The 24822-nt window shown below is 39.5% G+C and overlaps 1 protein-coding gene across 13 annotated transcripts in view; it reads right to left on the reverse strand.

Annotated features, from left to right (window-relative positions):
* The window catches only part of TENM2 (teneurin transmembrane protein 2), a 2391334-nt gene that overhangs the window by 513087 nt on the left and 1853425 nt on the right, over positions 1–24822 (reverse strand). The window contains exon 1 of one of the 13 annotated variants that reach the window (XM_045040372.1): positions 3610–4080. The exons of the other annotated variants lie outside the window; for them this stretch is intronic. The gene's annotated coding sequence lies outside the window, so the exon portion shown is untranslated. Of the gene's footprint in view, positions 1–3609; positions 4081–24822 lie in introns of those variants that run through there. 13 annotated transcript variants of the gene reach the window in all.

Consider the following 24822-nt stretch of genomic DNA (forward strand, 5'->3'; position numbering starts at 1 on the left):
CCAACTCCTTATATTTCAGGAAGACATTCAAGTCTAAATTGATCTTCCTCAAGAAGTTAAATTCATTGGGGTAATCACTCTCAGCACCTGTGAAATATATTGCAGTATTTATTCAGTTATTTTTTGAGCAGTTACTATTCAAAGTCATTATAGGAGGCACTCAATAGCTGTGAACACAAACTAGCATTTTCCATTTCTGCCAGGAGCCTCTGATCAAGAAGGGAGTAAGTGAAGAGCTTGATACTTTTGAGTAAGTAAGTGAAGTGCTTGATACCTTTGGTTCGAAATGTTGACTTTCATAAGAGGATGCCACAGAGATGTAGGGAAGGGAGGGACCAACTGACTGGTTAGGCAGAGCTTCACTGAACTCTAGCAGGACACCATGTAGACAGGGCACTATGGTCCAAGAGCCAGTCCTAAGCTTTGAAATGCATAAACTATAGGTTAATTCAGTCTCATAAGTGAACCTAGAGTTAACCATACTCACAAGAAAATGGTTTATACACACACACACACACACACACACACACACACACACACACACACACACAAATAACTTGTTTTAGATCTCAAAAACCTGAATAAATGATCATGCACTAGGAAAAAAAAAAAAACAAAAAACATTAGAGCACAGACCACAAAAGTCTCAGTCAGCAGGTACTGACAAATTTCAGCTCCATGGAGCACATGAAACTCTAAAAGAAGCAAACATCTTCTATCTCACAGAAAATTCTATTGATACAGGTAGAAAAAAAATCAACTCTTCCCAATTAGAACTGCCGCCCCCCCCCCCCCCAAAAAAATGTCTTGAGGATAAAAACATTTTAAGCAACTGGTATACTGGTATGGGGTTTTTATTTGGTATTATTCTGATATCAAAAGTCAAAGATTATTTGCATCCTCCAGTAAGACAATTAACTGTGAGACATCTGACTTTGGCTCAGGTCATGATCTCATGGTTTGTGAGTTCAAGCCCCTCATCGGGCTCTGATTTGGTATAGACCCTGCTTCAAATTCTTTTTTTCTCTCTCACTCCCCCTCCACTGCTCTCTCACTCTCAACAATAAAACCTTAAAAAGAAGACAATTAACTGCACAGTGTCTTTGTACATTGGAACTATGGATGTTTCTGTCCAAAGAATCCTCGAAACTATACAGAAATCAGAGTGAGACTAAAAGGCTACCAGACTATATTACAACAGTGTATGGAATATCTTGTAACTTAGCAGACAATTTTCCTGTGAGAAGCTTTCTCTTGAAACTGTTAGGAATCCAAGTACATTCATATGCTGATTATTCTGCTATTCGTATTGCATACATTTAGTACAGCAGAGGATAAATGCAACAGCCAGTTTGGTAAATTCCTCTGGGGGAAAATGGGAGTTCAGCCTGTTAAGATAGAGTTTATTATGCTAATTTTTGGTTCCAGCAATAAAAAAAAACTCAGCTTTTGTTCACAAACAATTGGATTGATAAAATCAGTACTTTTAGTATTGGTCATAGAAGTCCATGGAATAAACTGAAAACATATCTAATGTGAAGAAGATTTAAATAGAGCATACTCTCTGATGCTTTGGTTCCAGGTTGACAGGTCAGTGGGTAGGGAAGCAGAGTAGAGATGGATCACATCGTATAATAAACACTTTATTTATCACAAAAAGTCCAAGAAATTTATACATAATCCACCAGCTACAATGGTTACTTTAAATTGTCGGATGATAGTAAGAATGGGTGTTTACAGAGAAACTCTTCAATGGGAGGATGTCTTCTGGTTTTCAAAGCCAATGGCTCACAAACAATATATGGTCAGAAATGAGCTTAGAGATTGAGAGTATTACTCCTACCTTTGTCTCCACAGCCTCAGTCAGAACTATCCTAACATCCTCAGTTGACCTCAATTCTGTAAATTGCATAAGTGGCCAAAAATTCCCTTCCCTGCAACTATTTGGAAACCACAAGATATTTTCATAAATAGGTTTCTGTAGTATGCTCCAATGAGAACATTTACACTGCAAGAACAGAGTCACTAGCAATTCCAGTTGAAAGCTATTGAGAAGACAGAGGATTTTTAGGTTGTGTCATGGAGAGAGTTATTTCCAGTGGTGGAGACGCTAGGAAATTAAGGCCCATAATATGAATACTCTATATCTTTCCAATAGAATGCAATGCTTCTTGCTATGAGGAGCAGAGAGAGTTCTTTATAATCTCAAACTCCTTTTTTTTTAATGTTTGTTTGTTTACTTATTTAGAGAGAACTGGGAAGGGGAAGAGAGGGAGAGGGAGAGAGGGAGAGAGGGAGGGAGGGAGGGAGGGAGGGAGGGAGGGAGAGGGAGAGAGAGAATATGAATCCCAACACAGGGCTGGAACTCACAAACCCTGAGATCATGACCTAAGCCAAAACCAAGAGTCGGACACTTAACCGACTGAGTCACTCAGGTGCCCCTTAAACTCCTTTTCTAAAAGGAAAAGTATCTCAAACAAAAAAATCTCCAAAGATTTCTACAAATATGCACAGCATGGTGGCATAAGTACCATGTGGGCATTTATTGCCAACCAGAAAATGACCTTCATTGAGGAGGAGAAATATTCTGAGTATAATTTCCTATAAACTGCTAAATTGAAATTTCTATTACAAAACACAAGCTAGTTTTGACAAACTGAAAGAAAATACAACAGATTCAATAACAGGGCAGAACAAAATACTCATAAACCTCCCCTTAGGCCTTAGACAGTCATTATTACTTTACCAGGACCATATTCCAATCTAAAGGAGAAAATTGATTGTTTAAACAATATTATTTAACAATCTCCCATTAATTGACATTTCCCAGTTGTTGGGTTCACCCAATTACATTAGCCTTTAAACAGGCAGCACACTTCCATAATTTTTAATAAAAATGGCCATTTTGCAAGATTTAACTTGCTAAATAAGGGTATTAATTTCAATAAAGCAATTAGCACATTTACATAATTTGATATTGTTATTTTAATAGAACACAAGAGCTTTAAAAGGCAGTTTCTAATACAGGAAGGAGAATAGTGGCCTATTCACATGCAAAAACTAAACTTTAGCTCCCTGATAAAAAGTTAACAATAATAGGTCTTTATATTTTAGAAATAAGTAAAATTAGAGAGTCAAGGGCTTGGGAGTCGGCATTCAATATGCTTCAGCATAAACACCTGGACAAGGAGCCAAGGTGGGAGGAGAAGGCAGAGAAGGAAGTCCCTTACAGGAATACCAAGAGGCTACTCAAAGGTGGAAAATGGTGCCTAGGTGTTTTGATGATGTTTTTGCAATAGAGCAGTTTGGTGAATGTGCAGTGTTGACAAGGATGTTCAGTTAGAGCACAAGGGAAGGTAATAAGAAGTAAATAAAGCAAAGTGGGGTTACCACTGAAAACATACTGCCAAATTTAGGTATGTATTGAAATGAAAGCATTTGCCTTCCTAATGATGTCTACATTCCAACATGATAAGTGTCTCTTCCTGGCAACTGCCTGGCAGTATCTTATGGCCAGTCTGGCCTGGGCTGCATCAATTTTATTGGGACCTCTTCCTCAGTTGTAGCTGAGGCTGGACATTTTTAGGAGCCTTTGCGGTTCCCACCTACCCTGTCCCAGGAGTGGAGTTGGGGTTCATTTTTGTTGGGTGTGTTGGTGGTGTGCAGGCCAATAGAACTCCAGTCTTCTATGCTGTAGATAAAACACAAAATGGAGCACACTCTGCTTAGCCACTCCATTTAATATTAAGAAGCTTTACTTAATGCTTATAAACAAGGAGAACTGACAATTCTTAATGAAATAAAATGAGGGGAGGTAGCTTAACTTCATCCTCCTCAGCCTTCTTGAGATAAACCTTGCCAAAAATGAGGGGTAAGGGATGAAGCAGGGTGGAAGAAAAGAATTCTAGGAATAGGAACAGTGTGTGCAGAAGGCTTGCATCACACCACTGGCCCTCATCCCAAGAGTCAACTCAGTCTCCTTTTCACGTCATCTACATTTAAAATGGTTATGTGGCATGCTACCTGGAGCCAGAATGTTGACAAGGCCTGTGAGACAAGTCCAGTTAAGCTAGGTGCACGCCCACAGTCTCAAAGCAAGCTCCTAATAAAAGGTGAGTATCCAGCACCATTCTTAGCACTAAATGTGTTCATGACACGTTAGAGGAATCTGAATTCAAACCTTGTCTAGCAATGTTGTTAAGTTTCAGAATTGAGGTGGGTATGAACAAACACATATCTATGTTATAAGAGTTGTAATCCTCTCTGCTTCTCCACCACAGTGGATAAATTGCAGGTCTTTGACACAGTCTTTGATTCAGGGGGGTCTCAGATGATGCCTATTGGAGGCCCAACAAAATACACAAAAAGAAATGTCAAGAAACTAAAGGATTTATTACTGATTCTGCAAGCTTTACTTTGGGTAGAGTTGGAAGCTTCATTTTGGGATAACCATTTAAAATTTAAAACATACAAATTTTGCATTTGCACAGCTGGGGTTTCTTCAATAAAACATATTTATTAACCCATCATGATGACTTATTCTCTCAATTAATTACTAACAACAGAAATTCAAGCAATCAATTCTACAGGATAAAATTGAAGCTAAGGGAACTTGAGATGGTTAGAGGCATCCCTGGTCATCAGCAAGCCCCTGAAATGAAAGGCACAGTAACGGCATAGATTTCTAAAAGTTAAAATTATTGTGTTTTTTAAAAAAGGAAGAACAAAGGACAGGAAAAGAGAGAATGGGAAGGAAAGAAGTCCCTCTGTTATAACTTAGAATACTGGGATCATCAAACCAATGGCATCATAATGCCTTCCCCCATCAGCTAACAGTCTAGGTGGGTGACTAGACAGGGAGAAGTGACAGTGGAGAATAACTCTGATGCAGACAGCAGCTGTTGTGCACCTGGGGAGGTACATACATCACTAGACAGGGAGATGGGGCAAATGTGGAACACAACCCTTGGGAGTGTGGCCTTGAGTTGGCCCTTAAAGCATGAGTAGAAACTAGGAAAAAGCAGAGGGGTTGAAGTTGGATGGAGGAAGAGCATTTCAGGCCAAAGCTACTTTAAGAGAGAAAGAGACCAAGGCTTCTCTGAGGAAAGGAAGGAATTCAGGGCAATGGTCAGCAGCAGCAAAAGATGTCTCAGAAAGGTAAACAAGGAAAAAAAGGCCCTCGACCACTCCAGACCCTGGGAACCCAAGCCCAGCAGAAATTTGCAAGCTGGGAGCCAAGGGTCAGATTTGCATTTGAGAAGACTTCATTGTGAGGCTTCACTAGAAATACTGGGGGAAGAAGGGAGAGAGTCTGAGGATGGTGTTGGTGGGGATAAAACCAGGTACACATACCAGAGATATGTAGCCAGTGAGATCCACAAAATCGATACTTTTTAAATTTTTTTAATGTTTTTATTTATTTTTATGACAGAGAGAGAGACAGAGCATGAGCAGGGGAGGGACAGAAAGAGAGGGAGACACAGAATCTGCAGCAGGCTCCAGGCTCTGAGCTGTCAGCACAGAGCCCTATGCGGGGCTTGAACCCACAGACTGTGAGATCATGACCTGAGCCGAAGTCGGATGCTTAACGACTGAGCCACCCAGGCACCCCCACAAAATTAATGCTTAATAACGATTTAGCATGAGGCATAATACAATCACAAGTATTCACTGGAAGAAAAAATATGCCAGATAAATATGAAAATAGACACCATTTAAAGTTCACCAAAGAAGACCTTCAAAGCCTCTTTTGACTCACAAGGGCTTTCAGGAAGTACAGACATCCCCCTTTATCTTTGGTTTTGCTTCTCATATTCAGTTAGCTCCTGGCTCCCACCTCTTACTGTTACCCTTTTCTGGACAACATCCCATGGGATCTTTGTACACCCGATTCTTCTTGCATTTAGATCTCAGCACCAAGAGAAATCTTCCCTGATAACTCCACCTTAAGTGGTTTCTCTCTCTTATACATGCACACCTCTCTTCTGTTCCAGCACTCTAGGATTTTTTTTTCTTTGAGAACACTTCCCAAAATATTTTACCAAATTTCTTATCTCCTTCCTACTTTACCCCCAGTAGATTAAAAGCTACATCTTATTTGTCTCATATACCCCTCTTCCGCTAGTACCTGGGTTATGTCTGGACCATAGCAGATGCTCCATAAAATACTTATCACGTGAATAAATGAGACCCTTACAATTTTTTTTTCATTTTATTTTTAAAGGAATTCTGATTTATATAGGCAGAGATTCAGATAGGTTAAGAAACTTGCCCAAAGTCACAAGCAAGTAAATGGAACAACTATTTTGCCCTCAGTCTTTTTCAGTTGGTAATAATGCTGCTGGAGACAAAGGCAAGTCACACTGAAGCTGAACAGGTGCGCTATGTGAATAATTTGGTATGTGTACTAATATTTACTGATTTAAGACACAGTGAGATATATAAAGCAACAATGGACCAAAGGAAAAGAACCTATCTGTGATTTCACTGCAACAAGTATCTTGGGTCAATTACAAAGTACTCAGGAAATTCACTTCTGATCAAGCAGGTAGTGACAAATGCACAGAGTCAGGAAGACAGGGGAATTCATGGATTTATAGTCTTGTGAGTATTAACACCGAAATTTACAGCCGCACTGGACACTGCCTTTTACACTATATTCAAGTCCTTGCTTAGTGGGATATATATCCAATTTGGAGAAATGAAGGGCTTGTTTTCTTTCAGACTTTTAAAACTAAGTATCAAATCCCAATTATGTGGGAATACTGTACTGAGTGCTAAGGACACAGCAATGACGCAGATTAGTTGTGGTCCCTGCTCCAAGAGCTAACTTTTTAAAGGGAGACCCCAAACTCACAAATATGTGGGATAAGTGCTATGAAGGAAATAAACAGGGTGATGAATTAGAAAATACAGGCAGTACCAAAAACAGGACGGTCAGTAAAAGGTTCCATGAACATTACTTGTGCATCCATTTCTTCAAAAGATATTGAGTACCTACTAAATGCATATTTTAGAACCTCAAATTATGGTAGTAATGAGGGAAGTGAGGGAGGGAGCATTGCATACATCTAGGTGAAGACCATTAAGATAAGGTACATCAAAAGCAAATGGGAGAATGTTCAGTCTGTTTGAGGGATGTGGGAAAATCGGAGTATGACCAAGAGAGGGTGGGAAGAAGAGGATGTCTAGAAGCAACTGAGGCCAGATTGTGGAGGGCCTTTGAGGTCACTGTAAAGACCTGGGCTTGTATCCCCAGTGAGATGGGAGGCCTTTGGAAGGCTGTGAGCAGAGCTGGGACCATTCAGATTGTAACCAGCGCCCTCTGGCGGTTGTATGAAGAACACATTTATGAATGAAGCAGGAGAGGCAGGAAGAGTTTTGCAGCCAGGAGTGCCAAGTGCAAAGATCCAGAGACAGGGCAACTCTGGCACTTTCCAGAAACAGAAAGAAGCCTCATGTGACCATAGAACAAGGAATCAAGGCAGAGAGTGGCATGAGATGAGCCTGCAAGAGCCCAATCAGGAAAGGCATCAGAATTTCATTCTGAATACAAGGAAAACCATGGATACAAGAATCTTTTTATAAAGCCAGCAAATGCCTTAGGCCAAGGCTCACTTTATAATGCTTTTCTTTGCTCAGTTGGCCTTAGCCAAGAGTGGGACAGTAAAGTGCGTTTTATAAACACTAAGTACAAAAATACCTTAATTTTTCAAAGTGTGCCAATAGAGTTATAACTACTCAACATACAACCTCATGCGAATTTAATGATAGATGCAATGGTTACAATGTTAAAGTCCTTCAAGACTAAAGAAATCGAATACTACCATTCTAGTTCCAAAGAGGGTTTTTGTAGTTGGCTGCCTTATCATACTCTCATTACCAATAAATTTCCTCATTTCTCCATGACTAGTCATAATGGAAACATGCATTTTCTGTAATTTAGGAGAAAAAGATCCAAGGTTCAAGTAGAAACATTTTTAAGAAAGTAGATAAAAACTTTAGGATTTTTCAGCTCTTCCAGACATACCCCCTGCTCCTCCTTTTTAGTCTACAACAAGTACCCATGAATGAACAAGGGTCCATTTTCTATAGCTTTCATGGAAAATGAGCAATACTTTATTCTGGCCACAGCATCTTTCACATTAGAAACCCTGGCTTGATATGCTCAAAGAGAGTTTATCTCCAATGGGTACACTGATGGGGTTCAAAGGATTCTTTTTACCAAATATTAACAGCTAATCATGCAGCCAGCCATAGCCACATGCTTGCTGACACCAGTAATTGTCTGCTTGTAGGATTCAGTGCTTGAGGGAAGGCACAAGTGACACAGCTGAGCTTCACTGAGCTAGACACACAGGCTAGGGGGTGACACATGGGTATTCATAGCTGGAAGTTGACAGGGGAGATGTTCTACCAACTTCTACTTACCTCTAGTCCTGGGACAAATCTTACTCAACATCTTTGGGAATTTTATTTCTACAGCATGAATGGAAAAAAAATGGAGCTGAGAATTTCATGTCTGGGTTAATTTAATTTTAAAGCTGAAGAAGGAATGACTCATGTTTTAAATACACTTAGAAATATGCTTTTCTGATTTTTGAGAATCATTTGGAATTTCTCTCAAATCATATCAGAAATGAGGAACTCAGTCATGGTAGACATAATAATGAGCTCCCAAAGATGTCCACGTCTTAATCCCTAGAATTTCTGAATATGTTACCTTCCATGGCAAAAGGGACTTTACAGATGTAATTAATATTGAGGACCTTGAGATAGGTAGATTATCCTGCATTATCTAGGTGGGCTCAATCTAATTCATGAATCTGTAATAAATGGAGAAACTTTCCTGGCTGCGGTCAGAAGGAAATGGGACAATGAAAAAGCAGGGTCGGAGAAACATGGCATTGCTATCTTTGACGATGGAGAACAGGGCCATGAACCAAGGAGGGCAGGCAGCTTCTAAAACCTGGAAAAGGCAAGGGAAGATTCTCCTCTGGAGCACAAAGAAACGCAACCCTGCCGACAGTTTGATTTTAGCCCAGTGCAACTTGTGTCAGACTTCTGACATCCAGAACTAGGAGATAATAAATTTGTGTTGTTTTTAGTCCCTACCTGTGATAATCTGTTATGGCAGCAATAGAAAAACTAATGCATAAGGTTGTTAGTTGTGTTTGATACAAAATTAAGCCACTCAGTTTTTCATCATTCTTTTCAAATGATGTATTACCTTTTGTAAAACGTGCTAAATAATGATAGCTGATTATATTAACTGACTTCTCTGAAAATGGAAATGGGGATTAGGTATAACATCAAGCTAATGAATGGCTGAAGGACAAAAGGTCCTAAGGCTTTTAATCCCTTAATACTATGGTAAGTAGGATCAAAAGAGAGGAGATAGAAGTTTTCTCCTAGAAAATTAAGTAATTGGGCTACTAGAATTCAGGGATTTATTATGCTAAATACACATGCCTATTTCCTAATAAATTGCCATTTGTAATAGATTACTGCAGATTTCATTCTGACACAGCACACACCCTACTTGCTCTTCTGCATAACGCTCCTTCCAGATCGTCTTTTGAGAAATGCATATTATGTTCAAGTAACTAAGGGGCTTTACAGCTTCAGTATAGTCTGTAAACATAAGTTGTCCACTTCTGTTTTTCTGGTCTTCTCCTTTAATTCAAAAGCTCCGATGTTAGCCCAACACCTCTATTTAAATTATGGCTCCACATTCAAGCAGAGAGCACACATTATTCTTGTTCTCTTTTGAAGACATCTTTTAGGAAGATGCACTAAAATAAATACATGCAGTATTTCAGAGGAAAAAAATGCAAGTGAATAGAATCCTTTTACAAACAATGTAATCATATGTGAGCATCTGCTCTAACTACTTACTTATAAACACGAGTGGGGAGAATCACTTAAGTATCAACAATAAATTCAGTTCAACAAATGTACTGAGTGCCTACTAGGGAAAAGCCTGTGTTAGCATATTGATGTGACGTTAGGCTTTTGTCATTCTTACTCCTAGAGATGGTAGGAAGAGGCTATGGACTAGAGCATTCTTTTCTTTCATCACTGCCCCCAAAACCATTAAGATGGTGTACATGCGGTCAGGATGCAATATTTTGTGCCCACATGTTGTTTTTTTTTTCCCTATATGCATGGCTAGGTTTTATGTTTGACTGTGTGTGTGTGTGTGTGTGTGTGTGTGTGTGTGTGTACGCGTTACACAATTTAAGGTCAACTAAGTCTACTTTTTTTCAAATAAATATCATAGCATTTGTCACTAAAAAGTAATTGATATGAAAATGTGATTGGTGTTTCACATACTATGTTTTGTGGAACATTTTAACTTACTGAAGTTTTTCTTGGGAAATTGGCTTTAACAATGCTTTCTTTTTTTAAGTAGGTTTCATGCCCAGCAAAGAGCCCAAGGTGGGACTTAAACTTACAACCCTGAGATCAAGACCTGAGCTGAGATCAAGAGTCAGATGCTCAACTGACTAAGCCACCTAGATGCCTCAAAGCATTCCTTATTATTATTATTATTATTATTATTAAGTATTCGTAGCCTTCTGTAGTACAGAAACCAATTTACATTTGTGGGTCACAGAGCTTCCTGAATTCACTGGGACACACAACCCCTCTTCTTCAAGCACATTTCTTTCTCCCCATCTCAAATGTGTGTTTATCCTGTGGCATGCCCTTGGAATGCAGTTTTGAAAACGTTGTTTTAGAATGGGGCTTCCTCACCTGGGCACCCTTGACATCTTGGCCTGGGCAGTTCTTCGTTGGGGGCAGCGCTGTCCTGTGCATTGCAGGATGCTCCCCAGCATCCCTGGATTCTATCCACTAGATGCCACTAGTGTGAAACAAAAATGTCTGCAGACACTGCCAAGATCCTTTCCCGGGGCAGGGGACAAATTACCCCCTGGTTGAGAATTACTCTTCTAGAGTGTCTGCTAAGGCCCTGGAAAGACCATCTTTTGTGTACTTAGATGCAAATATTCTGGTTATGTATTTTTTACTTCCTTCTTGCCATTATGTCCAAACATCATCCATGGCTTAGGCTACTTATTGTCGGTCATTCTGCACTCATTTTTAGTACTTTAAACATCCATTTTGCCTTTCACCTCCTGAGAAACACATTCTCTCCCTGTGGAAATTTAAGCTGGTCAAGTCATCCCCCTACACTTCAGGGCCCTCCGAGATAAAACCTTTAGGAACTTTTCTGACATCTTAGTGTTGTCTTAAACTCTCAATACTTGTCACCAAAGAGCTGTCTTTTCTACCTAGTCCTTTGTGATAAATCATTGAGACCAAGGGTACTGACTCAAGAATGGGGCTTGGTCCAGTGGGAACTCCACAAGCGTGTAGGCCAATTCATCTCACAAAGTGTTTCCATTCTAAAATTCACCTTGAAGGATGGTGCATGTTTTATTAGGAATGGGATCTCCTACCTGACAAAATTTCTTTCATCTCTTCTATTTTAACTACATTTCCAACATTTCCTGTCCTTGATTTTTTGTGTAGAATTCTTTACATCCTTCTTTTATGTATATACTTGTGAATACCTAAAAAACAATTTTTAACATATGAATTGAGCGCAACATCTAGTTTAGTTGTACACTTTAAGGACATAAAAACTGGAAACAATAATTATTACTACTTTGGAGCCTGTGCGTCTCCAGAATTGTCCTTGTTTTTACATATTTTGTCTCCAATTCACACCAAAAAAACAAACAAACAAAAAAACAACAAGAAAAATCTGGCCAATTAATATTACCACTGTGTTGATAAGGAAACTGAAGCTCAGTAAGGGTGAGTGAAATGCCAAAGGTCACAAAACTCATAAATTGTGAAGGAAAGAAGAAAAAAAACCCAATCAAACCCAACTATTGATTCACACTAGACTTTCTTAACTGGAGCTTGCTTTGTTGTGCTTGGAAATTGGTTTCTGTCTAATTTGTCTGAATCATGATCTAGGATATGACCTGAAAACCCTTATTCTTTTTAACATACAATGGATAAAATGATTCAGATATCAAACCTCACTCAACCTTTGAATTACCTATTTGACTTTAGTCCCTTTTAGTCCCTGAGGGTTATGCCGTCTCTGTGCTTTTCATTATTACCAATGGTTCATCTGGGATTTGTTCATCCCAGGAGATTTTTCAAAGCACTGTAACATACATTATTTCTGGTAAGGCAGAGAGGACAGGGGTGATTGCCCTGTTTTAGAGAGGCAGACACCAAGCCACAGAGAAGCTGTAACTTGCCCTGGTCAGCAGCTCTTCTGTGAGTGGACCAGCAACAGGACCCAATTTGTCAGACAATAAGCCCAAAAATGTTCCCCTCACACCACATGGCTTCAAGAGAGGTCCTCGGAGCAGGACCAGTTCTACCACAACAGAGAGAGGGATGGAAGAAATTATGAGGACATGTAAAAAATACACTAAGACAAAGTGGACGATGGCTTTCCAGATCTTCAGTCTGTGAAGAGAATTGAAGTCCTCCAAGTTATGTTAGAGAAATGGTGTCCTTTTGATTCAGGAAATAGCTTTTATGGTATGACTAAAAGCAAATTCATATATGGATGATAGATATTCAGAATTTCAGAACAGCCAAAGCTTTAGAAATCACCTACTTAAAATTAAAACTCATTTGCAAATTAGCAGGACTAAAAATCTAAGAGGAAAAGTAAGGCTGTTTGACAAATATAGAACAACTCACTGTAATTCCAAGTTCAAAGACACACACTGGTCTGTCAGAGTGAAGTTCTTTGCCTGCAAGGGCCTTTTGTGGTAGTACCTGTGACAATATTTGCCCCACCGAGATTACAGACCTTGTTTATTTTAATCCCCATTTTTCAGATTTAAAAACTGAGGCTCAGAGTGGTGAACTCAAGGGCACAAGTCTGTCAGTGATGCAGTTTTGATCCTGAGAGAGGATTCCAAAGATCACTCTCTTTCCTTTGGTCTCATTCCTCTCAACCAGAAAGGGAAAATATGGTGCCCCTAAAAAGCAGAAAAATATCTTCCTTTTTAAACATTAATAAAATCTCTAAAAAGATAAATGGTATAAAAACTGTAGCATGCTGGTAAAAGGCATTCAAGAAGGCAAAGAATTCAGAGTATGAAGTGTGTGCCAAAGGAATCGTTCAATTACAACTCTTAGGTTATTTTAGGATCTCTGAGAATATGTTCAACCTATTTCTAAGTCATCTCACTTTGAGACTTTAAAGCTGAGGACGTAGGAGGGGTCAGTTTATAGCTAAGTATGAAGCACTCAAAATAGTGAGTTTGTGGTCAAATTAAAGAAAGCAGGTTAGTGTGGTCCAGTAGTACTGGAAAATGTACAAATCTGAGTTAAGATGGCTTTATGTTAATTGCAGTCACTTGAAAATAAAGGAAATGGAAAGGACTTAAAATTGATTTTTTCCTCCAGAATTTTGTATTATAGATACAGTACTGGCTTGCCTCAGAAAGTTGAGTTCACCCAGCTCCCCGATACTAGTGCTTAGTGTCCATTTGGATCGGTAAGACTTGCATGAAAGAGAATCTTCTATTTTACTTTTGCCCATTTCTCTAGAAGCCATTCAACTCATTTCATTAATTAAAAACATAAATAAAATACATTAAAAAAAACAAAGAAGCAACTTTCTGAGCTCCTTGACCTTGGCTCATTCTGCATTCCATTGATCTCCCCACCCAAAGGCCACAATCTGGAAGTTATGTAAATATTAACAATAAAAGCCAATGAGTGAAACTGCTGTTAATTTCAACTGACATTAACCCATTGCTGATGAACACTCATATCTTAGTAATAAACTCTCAGATGAAAGGCAAGGGAGTGATGTACATTTTACAGACATGGCACAAAAATGAGAAACGGGTGGTACTCAAGGAGATGAAAGCTGAAGTCGACAGACTACCAGATTGCTGGAAAAGACATGAATGTTAAAGAGATACCTAGGGATCCTTCAAAATAGTTTTCCAGTCAGCATCCACCCTCAAGTGACTTGTTCTCAAACCTTCCTGACAGGGGTCACAAAGGACCCCTCCATATCCCTGTATTCCCAGGCTGGTTTGGCATGAATGGGAGACGATATTCCTCATGGCCTGGAACACTTCTAGCACACACTGGCAGCTGCCTGCAGTGTGTACTGCTGCTGGAAGGATTCTACCATCCGTCCCAGCTCAACTTCCTTTTGTGTTATGACAGCAAGCACAGGGTGCCTCATCTTTGGACTTCCACTGTCCTTCTTAAAAGTCCCATTTGCAACATGTAACTTCACGAAACTCAGTAACTTCAGAGGGCATTAGAAAATTTAAAAATTGGGGCTCCTGGGTGGCTCAGTCAGTTAAGCATCCGACTTTGGCTCAGGTCATGATCTTGCGCTTCGTGAGTTCGAGCCCCGCCTTGGGCTCTGTGCTGACAGCTCAGAGCCTGGAGCCTGCTTCAGATCCTGTGTCTTCCTCTATCTCTCTGCCTCTCCCCTGCTCATGCTCTGTCACTTTCTGCCTCAAAAATAAATAAAACATCAAAAAAATTAAAAAAAAGAAAATTAAAAAATTCTCCAATAATGGAAGCATTCTAAAATAACGGAGTCCCCAACCTGAAATGGATCCCTTACGTGTCACCAACAAATACTAGAATGTGGCAGCAATATATTCTGTATTTAGCAGCTTGCATGACATATATAAAATGAGAACTGAAAAAGGCAAGTTTTGATTTTTCTACTGTTCTTATTTTGCTACTTTGACGTTTTTTTCTCTGCCATTTTGACCCCATCATTTATTCTGGATAAATGGGTTCTATATGGAAAGGTATAGGAAATTGATTGAGAAATTAAGTTGGCTTAATTGTATTGTCCTTGGAAGTATTTTCAATTAAGTATTCACTAATTTTGGTACAATTCTGTTGATTTCTATGTTCATGACCATAAAGTCAAAACATCCTAGGGGTCAAAACACTGAAAATGATGTTTTAATTCTATTGCTTTAAATCTTTCAATGGCTCATTTTGGAATAAATGGATTGTGATGGCCTCTTTTAGCCCCTTCCCCATTTGAGTCTCTACATGTAGCCCGTATTACCCATCTCCAGAGGCAGACTTCTTGAAATATCCTCAAAGAAATATCCTCAAAGAAGATGTATAACGTGGTCCCCACCTTATACATACACACACACACACATATACACACACACTTTTCTCTCTACTTGGACATATCATCCCAGCTATGTTAAACACCTCTTTTCTTTGTCTTACGATAGAGTTTAAACTCTATCTCTTGGGTCCATACTGCCAAGCCAGATATGTTTCTGCTATCATTTCCTTAGCCTCCCCTACCCTCTCCCACCACCGCCGCCCTCCCCACTCACTATCCATCCATTACTATCCATCTATTTCTGTACAGATTTTCTGTAATATTAACTTTCCTGCCTTTTTTTTTTATAAATGTTTATTCATTTTTGAGACAGAGAGTGCATGAGTGGGGCAGGGACAAAGAGAGAGATGTCAGATGATCAAAACTGGTCTCTGTACGGATAGCAGTGGCCCAATGAGGGGCTCAAACTCACAAACCATGAAATCATGACCTGAAATGAAATTGGATGCTCAACCAACTGAGCCACTGAGCCACCCAGGTGTCCCAAATTTCCTGTCTAAGATCATGAGATCTTTAAGTTCTGGGGCTATGTTGGCATCTTTAGAGCCTATCACTGCATCATCACAATTAGTATTAAGTACTCAAAGGTCTATTAAAAACAGAGTATGGTGTTTACAGATCATGAGCAAGGGTAGAAAGTTTATAATTATATACATCACTACTCCAGGTCTTTTTGAGCTAACATTTGGAAGGCCCACTTATGTTATATTCCCCAGCTCACCCATCTTGGGGGTGAATGCTACAATAGAGGGCTGTGGAGGTGGCCCCATGGCTCTGGGGCAGCATCGGGTGAGAGCAGAAGATAGAAGACTAGGAAAATATTCCAAGAATCTTACAGGATTTGAACTGCCAGAAGTTTCCTCTGTCTGGCTAGTAAATCTTAGTAAGTTTATTCACCTGGTCTCATTTTATCACAAAAGCCAGCTCCTCTTACTGGTCTATTTTTTAGGGGCCTGCACTGCAGTGGCTTGTTGGGCTGTATACAGATAGCTCTCAGAACCCTGCGCTCACAGGCCTGGGAAGCCCAAGTCTCCCCAAAACAAGAAAGGTAGAATTCAAGGGCTTGGGCAACCCAGCCAGGTAATCATTTTCTTGTTGTTTCCAGTCTGTTCCACTGATTTAGCAGAGATGAGACCCAGAGATGCCCTTTCTCAATTTCTGAAACAAAAGCCAAACAGGGAAGAGATAAGATCTATGAAGAGTAATGAAGCCACTCCCTAATCCATTATACTTCATGCCCAGTGAAGAAATCACTTTAATAAACTCTCTCCTTGGAATGCCTGTGTGGCTCAGTCAGTTGAGTGTCTGACTCTTGATTTGGGCTCAGGTCATGATCTCACAGTTTGGGAGATTGAGCCCTGCATTGGGCTCTGTGATGACAGCACGGAGCCTGCTTGGGATTCTCCTTCCCTCTCTCTCACTAGTGCACATGCGTGCTTTCTCTTGCTCTCTCTCTCTCACTCTCCCTCAAAATAAATACACATTAAAAAAGAAAAGAATCCTTTTAGTTCTACATTCCTGTTTCCTTGAAAAAAAAAATCTCTGCAGTCTAATGCAAACTGGAGCACTAGAAAGTGCTGGAACATAAAAACCAAGATCCCTCACAAGGAAGTTATAGCCAAAGAGGGTTAGAAAACACATAGAAATCCCTCCATGTGATTACAGCCCAGTTTTAGGTGAGAAGTCTGTATGCAGCTCTCAATTCCATGTCCCTCACTTATTACAACATGGACAGCCAAAGTCAGAAGACAAGGCCAAGGTGACCCTTGTTTTTTGAGGGTTAAGCCTCAATGATTTGATGTTTCTTCTATTCAGGCAGGTTATGAAAACTTCCATATCTGGTACATAGGGACTGGTCAATGCTCTTGCAAAAAGATAAATACAGGCCTTGTCAGGAGAAATTTCATATTCTTAACAATGGTGAACTATACAATAATCTCAAGAGTCTCAATACTGGGGAGAATAGGAATTGAAAAAATGGGAGCAAAGGAAAAATTTAAGGTGGGAAAGGGAGGGAAAGGGTATCCAATCTAGGATTGTATATGTGGATATGTGTGTGTATATGTGTGTCCCTATGCATGCATTTGCATGTATGTGACAATGCATATGCATATGTATGTGTGCACATACATACCATGCATGTGTGTATACATGGTATGCCCGCAGGTATGTTTAAGTGTTTATGTATATTGTACATACACACACATGTGCAATGGTTCATAGGCATATATGTGCATACATGCATATGTGTGCCTGTGGGTACATGTATATGCATGCATATTTGCATGTGGGTATGTTCATGTGTGCCTGTGCTTCTGCATATATGCATATGTGTGAGCCTGTGTGTTTGGTACATGAGATCAGTACCCTATGTCCACATTGGTAAAATAATTCATCAGGAAGATAGTACAAGCCAAATGAAATAGGAAGCTACAACTACAACGGTCTCAAGCAGCTTTGGCATAAGAAACCCTAAAAAAGTATTAGGCACTGAGAGTAAAAAGTAGCTTCCTGAAGTCTATGCTGTTGATTTGGCACCTCTTACCAGCATTTTACATTTTAGAAGAAAGGAAAAATAATCTTTCTAGGAGGATGGAAAACATGGCAGAGGCTTGAGGAAGTCAGGACTTTGTAACATAGACAAGGAGTGGGTATATTAGCTGAAAAATCACACACTATTGTATTCTTTTCAAAATGCTATTAAAATACATCCATAGACATACATAAGTGCGTGCATACACATAGCAGCACCAACTGTGAGACTGTGAGGCAGGAATACACTGTGTCCTGACTGTGTCTTAGGCTTGATTTGTACAACCAGATGCGTCAACATGCAAACACTAAAATCTAGAGCTAGAGTGACTTTATCATTTAATAAGAGAAACATGTACACACTAACACATATGGGTATTTGCTGAAAGAAATATTCCATCATTTTAGAGCAAGTTAATTGTCTTTTCCACTAAACTCCTATTGGGGTACAAACACTGAAAAATGTGTTCTCATTTGCTCATGTCTAGAGTCATGTTTTATTCCATATTAAAAAAAAAAGCCTCCTCAGTTACAGGCTTTTCTTCCCTTGTGGTGTTTCAATCTTTACTGAAGCTAAGTTTATGTAACTGATTAAAACTACTGAGCAAAGACATCAAAAAACCAATTCCTAACCTAAGACAGAAACAGGCATCATGCATCTCAAATACTTCTTTATAAAACAAAAAATAAAGAGGGCACTATGACCTGAATAGAAATTTTCTCAACTGACCAAGTTAGACTTAGCTACAAGTGCTAAAGAGGAGCTTAATGCTAAGGTCAAACTTACTAGCTTGTCTTACTTATAGGATGCACTTTGTTCTCACATTTTCATATTCACATTTATGAAACTGGAATTAAATTTGCATTCATGTGTTTATTACCCCCCCGACCCCTTATTAAAAAATACCCTAACAATTACTGGAATCTCAAGATTTGTTAGTATAATATCTCATCTAGTAAAAGACACAGTTTGAGATATTAATGAGGTTTACCTTTTTATGTTGTTCTTTTTTTTTTTCCAACGTTTATTTTTTTGGGGACAGAGAGAGACAGAGCATGAATGGGGGAGGGGCAGAGAGAGAGGGAGACACAGAATCAGAAACAGGCTCCAGGCTCTGAGCCATCAGCCCAGAGCCCGACGCGGGGCTCGAACTCACGGACCGTGAGATCGTGACCTGGCTGAAGTCGGACGCTTAACCGACTGCGCCACCCAGGCGCCCCTACCTTTTTCTGTTTATAACTTACTTTCTATCCAGTAATTCACTAGCCAAAGGATAGAAATGGAAGTAAAGCATCATTTAGGAGCTACTTAAAATCTTGCTGATTGGAGCTTCACCTACTTTATCCTGACCTTCTCTGTGGGTGAGGAAATCTGGCCTCTCTTGCCTTTTATTGCAGGATGGTGAAAGCTGTATTTATAAAAAAAAAATACTTTTATAGAGATAGGAATTTTAAAGTAACTGATTTTGAACCATGCACAAGTTTTAAATAATGCACTGAAAATAATTTGCACACAATTGATATAACAAAGCTCGGTAGTGGCAAGATAAGAAACCAGCTTTTTCTGAAATCTCAGTGGAAAGACAATAATGGAAATGATAGAAAGGCAGGAGGTGGTGGGATCAACAAACTTGAGAGACTTCAACTTGCATGACCTTGATATCCAAAGTCAGTGGCAAAGTCATCATGCAAAGAGCAAGTGGCTGGTAATGGTGTAAGGAGATGGGCTCAGTGCAAAACAAGAGGAAAACGTGACAGGAAAAGAGGGGCAAGAGTGAGTGAAACACTAGGCACAGCTGATTTTTATAGGCATCACTGCATGGTTTTCAGCAGCTGGCACAGCATAAATGGACAACTGGTTTAATGCCCAGAAAATAGCTGACAAGGTAGGTACGGTGAAAGGTCAGGGGACAAAATAACTAAAGCGCATAGCTGGAAATACTGGTCAAGAGGTCCACACAAGAAGGATGGAAAGAGTGAATACCACAGAATGTCTAGAGAGAGTTATATTGAAAAAGGACTGGGTTTTATGTGATCCATCAGTTGGAATGAATGTGAAAGACCCTTTTCAAATATGGAAAATACTACATCCTTCTGTATCCACTATCCTAGACACTACCCCGGCCCAAAATGCAGTTGTTAACCTTAGTACATTCTCTTCCAGCTCAGAACCTATCCACTGTCTACTCTAATTCTACATCCTCGATTTTTCTTAACTGTATCCCCTCTTCTTCATAGCTATTGCCATTGGCATAGTGGTTAACATTACTGAAGTCTGTCAGAGGAACTTACATTTTAACTTTTTTTTTTTTTTGGCCACTTATTGGCTAAGAGACCTTTGGTGAGATAATTCATCCCTCACCTTCAGCTTTTCCATCTGTAATACCTGCTCTTTTGAGCACGTGAATAAGATGATCCAAGTAATGTACCTAGCACTGTGCATGGCACCCAACAAATGTTAACTATTTCATAAATAGTTGGTAGCTATACTATTATTACTTCAGTTTTAGTTTACATCTCCATCTTTCCACTAGTGTACTGCAAAAGTTCGTTAACTCGTCTTCCTGCCTCCTGGATGGACTTCCTCTCAAATCCATTTACCATGTGTTTCCAGGTGATGTCTATAAAACACAGGTTTTTGTCACTTTTCTGTTTAAGAATCTTGTGATGGTTTCCTAATGTCCTTAGGTTAGAATTTGGATTAACCGTGCCAATAAGGTTATTTAAAATCTGTCCTTTGTTCCTTCCCTACAACCTTTCTTACTCTTTATGCTGTTACCAGTTTGGGGTGTGTGTGTACGTATGTATTTATATGTATACACACACCCATACATAAGGTCTCTTGAATTTCAGGTTCAAAACAGGAAGTTATAATGTTTCACTTCTTTCTCTCCTTTCATCTATCTGTATGTCAGTCCACCATTCAATTCTACCACTGAAGCAAACCCTTTGGGGGTTGTGCCTGATTCAGAAAGACTCCCCTTAACTTACCCATGGGTGTGGGATGCCAGAGACTTCACCACCTAACTTGGCATTCTTTGTTCCAGATTATTGGACCAGATGTGGACACTTGACCAAGCTGGATCAAGCAGAATCTTTTTCCTTTCCCTCTCTTACTCAATTGTTCTATTACCTTGAACTATTTCTAAAATAGGTTTTGAGAGCCACTTTCTCAAAGATGTAAAATTTCAGGGTGTCAGCAGTGCTATTCTGCCATGTAAACTGAATGAAGGAAAATGGGTGTTACAACGGTAAAGATATGCAGAGACAAAGAAGATGTCCTAAAACTCATTTTTGCATTCATTCTAGCTCCCTTTTGCACGAACAAGCAAGTTTGTGCCTGACCTGGACGTACTGGAGGGAGTGCATGAAATGAAATTCATATGAAATACAAAGGATTATACTTAGAAAAGGAAAAAAAATAATTTTTGTAAAACCAAAGTAGAAAAGTGCTGGAGAGAAAATGAGAGAAGACCAAACCACCTGGGAAACAGGAGCTCACACAGGCAACCCACATTGTAGGAAATGGGAAGTACAAAGCAGGAAACTGACTTGGTGAAAGACATGTGGGACTGGAGTAGGAGGAGACAAATGTCCACCTTCTGCTCACCCCCATGGTCTCCTCCAGAGCTCAGGTTCAGTTTTGGGGTGCACTGGATTCAAATTCCGATGTGTTCACCTTTAGAGAGGACTATACTTGAGAGACCTCTTGAAGCACAGACCTGACTCATGAAGGGAGGGCCTCAGTTCTCAATGTGCACATTTAATGAAAGACTAAGAATACTTGGGGGACGTTTCTTAGGAGATGGAAAAATATGGAATTTGTTTGAGAAGAGAATGGTCTTTTGCTTTCTTGTATCTTCATCTGTACTTTCATTGTGCTTTGCACTTTACTAAAACGCTGTGAGAAAGAATATTAGTCAATGTTGGCAAATGACCCCAATTATGTGGCACTGCACCAGTTTTATTTCTTGTTCATTGCAGGACAGTACACATGGGCAGGAAAAAGGGGGAGTGGGCCGGAAGGAAGCCTCTGACCCATGTAGCCACTCAGGGACTCAGGCCCCTTCTTGTGGCGGCAAGGCTCTTCTAGGTCCTCCGACCCAGGTCCTCTCCATTCCTTCGGCCAGTGCCCAGAGAAATACAAAAGAGGATTGCATGTACAAGGATTTATTTTCCATGTCTGGAAATGGTGAGTGCTATTTCCTCCCACACATTCCATCATCAAGAACTCACACACACAACTATACCTAACCTCAACAGAGGCTGAAATTCAACTTCAGTTGTCTGCTCAAGAGGAAAAGGGATAATGGATTCATGAACAATTAGTGAATTTTTGCCACTTCTATTGTACCATTTCACCCTTGCAATGACCACTCAAAATTAAAGGTGCAAATGCTATTGTTCTGATAACATAGTATATACATGTATGATAAGTAGGTATATGAAACACATCCCCATTTTCCCCACCTCATGGTAGAAAGTACTCTTTAATTGTGACTTTTTGTTTTACTGAGCCTATATACAAGGATACGAACTTTCTGACTATATCTTAGGCAGCCACTAACCATCAGTAGGAATCTAGTTTTCTTTCCAACCCTACACTATGATTAAAATTTACCCAAGACAGCAAGAAAGTCCTGTTCATATTCAGTGATCAGAGAAATGGTTGGACCAGAAAACTGTCAGTATCACCCTTTTGCATTTGGTTAAATTGTAGCTTCTATTTTACCTTTACATAAGTCTCTGAACACCCTTTCCCTACGTGCTGGGGACTACCTACAAATCAGAACTACTTCAAGACCTATAAAGGCTATGGTGGTTTAGAGTCCTCAGGAGCAATAAAGTGTTTTGTTACCTGTATACATTTTCAGTCCGGTTTGGACCTCCACACCAAAGCCTAATGGAATACAGCAGTTTAAATGCCCAAGACTCCAGGCAGGGTTCAAATACTAGGTTCTAGTATTTCTCAAGGTTTATCCTGTACAAGTCATGCTATTACTTGTGGTGTGTTTTTAATAACACCTCTATGTGTTATGAGTCTAAAACATCGCTAAGCATAGAGCAGAGGACGCAACTGTGTACTACCATGAACAGCATGAATTAACCCTAACTTAGTGTTAGAAGAAGCCATCCTTCCCCTTCCCACCACAACCAATAAGTACAAAGCTTTGCTGTTTATTCCCTTTTAGTTTCAAATTCAGAAATAAATTACAGTGGTAGATAAATGGTAGGAAGAATCTTAGGGGTAGACTCCAAGGTAATCAAATAAATAACATATTCTGAAGTTCCATCCAGAATAACTAGTAGGAAGAAAATGAAATATGAACACAGATTTCCATCAATTATTCTACATTTGAAAAATTAGTTTCATGAGTTGAGGTATTATTTTTCTGTTTCATTCAAATATGTGTTCATCCATTAGCTGGTTTTATATCAGCATTAGATGATCACCTAGTTTGATCATCACGCACCCAACAGCAACAAGGTAACCACAACTGAAAGAGTTATTACAAGAACAGCAATAATATTTACCATTAAGAAATAATTTCCAGTCTTCTAGCATTTTTCACATTCCAATACACCAAGATCACAGAGGTAGTCAGCATTGTAAGGGGTTTTCTTCATCAGGTGCTTCCGCAAACTCAAAGTAATATCAAGTTTCTTGACAGTGACTTTTGCCAACTTCAAGTTATTCCAACTCCGATCAATGCACATTACAGAATTGACTTGAAAACAATACACCCGAGTTCCTCTACCTCCATTCCAGATTCTACCAGATCTAACACATGCCCTCTTCTCCTACCTGAGGTGCCACTTCTTGGCATCCTAGGAAGAAGGCTCAGAAGACATCACATTTCAATATTAGGAATTCTAGCTCAGAAGCACTGTACAAAAATTTTTAAATACACAAATCAGGCTGATTCTTTCAACTCTAACACAGCAGCAAGAAGCAAAACCAGCTAACTCATACAACGTTACTGTAATTCAAAGTCCCTCTATGAGGTTTTATTCAAAGCCCCCTTTCTCCATTTTTCTGGCCTGCACATCCCTCTTCCATTGTGGCCCCTTCCCTTTTTGTCATTGCTGTTTCCATACCCAATATTGGTATTATATCTTCTGTTTGAACATATTTTACATTCATAATTATAGTGAGGGGTGAAGGTGGAATATTCTTCTATGAGAGGCATTTACTTTTCCCCAAGTAATGACTTCACTCCAAGTAGTAAGTTTTGTATTATGGGCCTTACATTAAATGATGTATGAGGGATGGCTCCTCTTGGGGAAGATGTCCTGCGATTATAGCCCTCCAAAAAGTAAAATTGTTCAAGTAAACACAAAGTTGGGTAAGGTTGTATCCAGAGAAATTATCTGTAGCTGCAAATAGGTGTCATTGGTCAAGACAGGGGCCCAGAGTGCAGAGGAGACTGAAAAGATGAGGGCCATGCCCCCTGCAAGGTTGGTTCCACAGACGAATTATATCACAAAGTTCTCTAAGTAACCAAACTCAGAACTGTCTGCAGGTAGTTTTTTACCTTCAAGGAAGGACTTCTCTTAGTTGTTTCACTCCATGTCCTGCTCTTTCCCTCTTTCTCTTATGGCTAAGAGAAAGGACTGGAAAGAGAGACATCAACCAAAGTAACAACAAAAAGCAAAACAAGTTTTTGCCCTTGTTTACTCTCCCCTAGTAGCCTAAAAGAAAACTCTGTGCTCCATCCTACAATGACCTAAGCTATTGACACACTTTCCTAAAGTAAGTCAATGAGCCTATAGACCAACTCACTGAAGTATTTGTTGGGTTCTAATAGAGATACCTTGGGGTTTTGGGGGTAGATTCCCATGATTCATTGCTTACGTACAACACCCAGTGCTCATCTGGGGGAAAAAATGACAACTTTTCTAAATGATATAAAGTAATCTTTCTTGAATAAAATAAATTGTACCCAATTCACCTGTTGCTTAATTAACGATTTAATGTGTTCTTTTTAAAGCTGTATACAATTTACTGGGTCACCTAGCATATATTATACATGGCTTTGGATTGGAAGTTTCTCAACTATTTGTAGACAAGGCAAGGCATGGTATGAAACTATGACAAAGCAGGCTGGAAGGGC

This window comes from Felis catus, chromosome A1 (genome assembly GCF_018350175.1).
Source record: "Felis catus isolate Fca126 chromosome A1, F.catus_Fca126_mat1.0, whole genome shotgun sequence".
In the NCBI taxonomy this organism is placed as follows: domain Eukaryota; kingdom Metazoa; phylum Chordata; class Mammalia; order Carnivora; family Felidae; genus Felis; species Felis catus.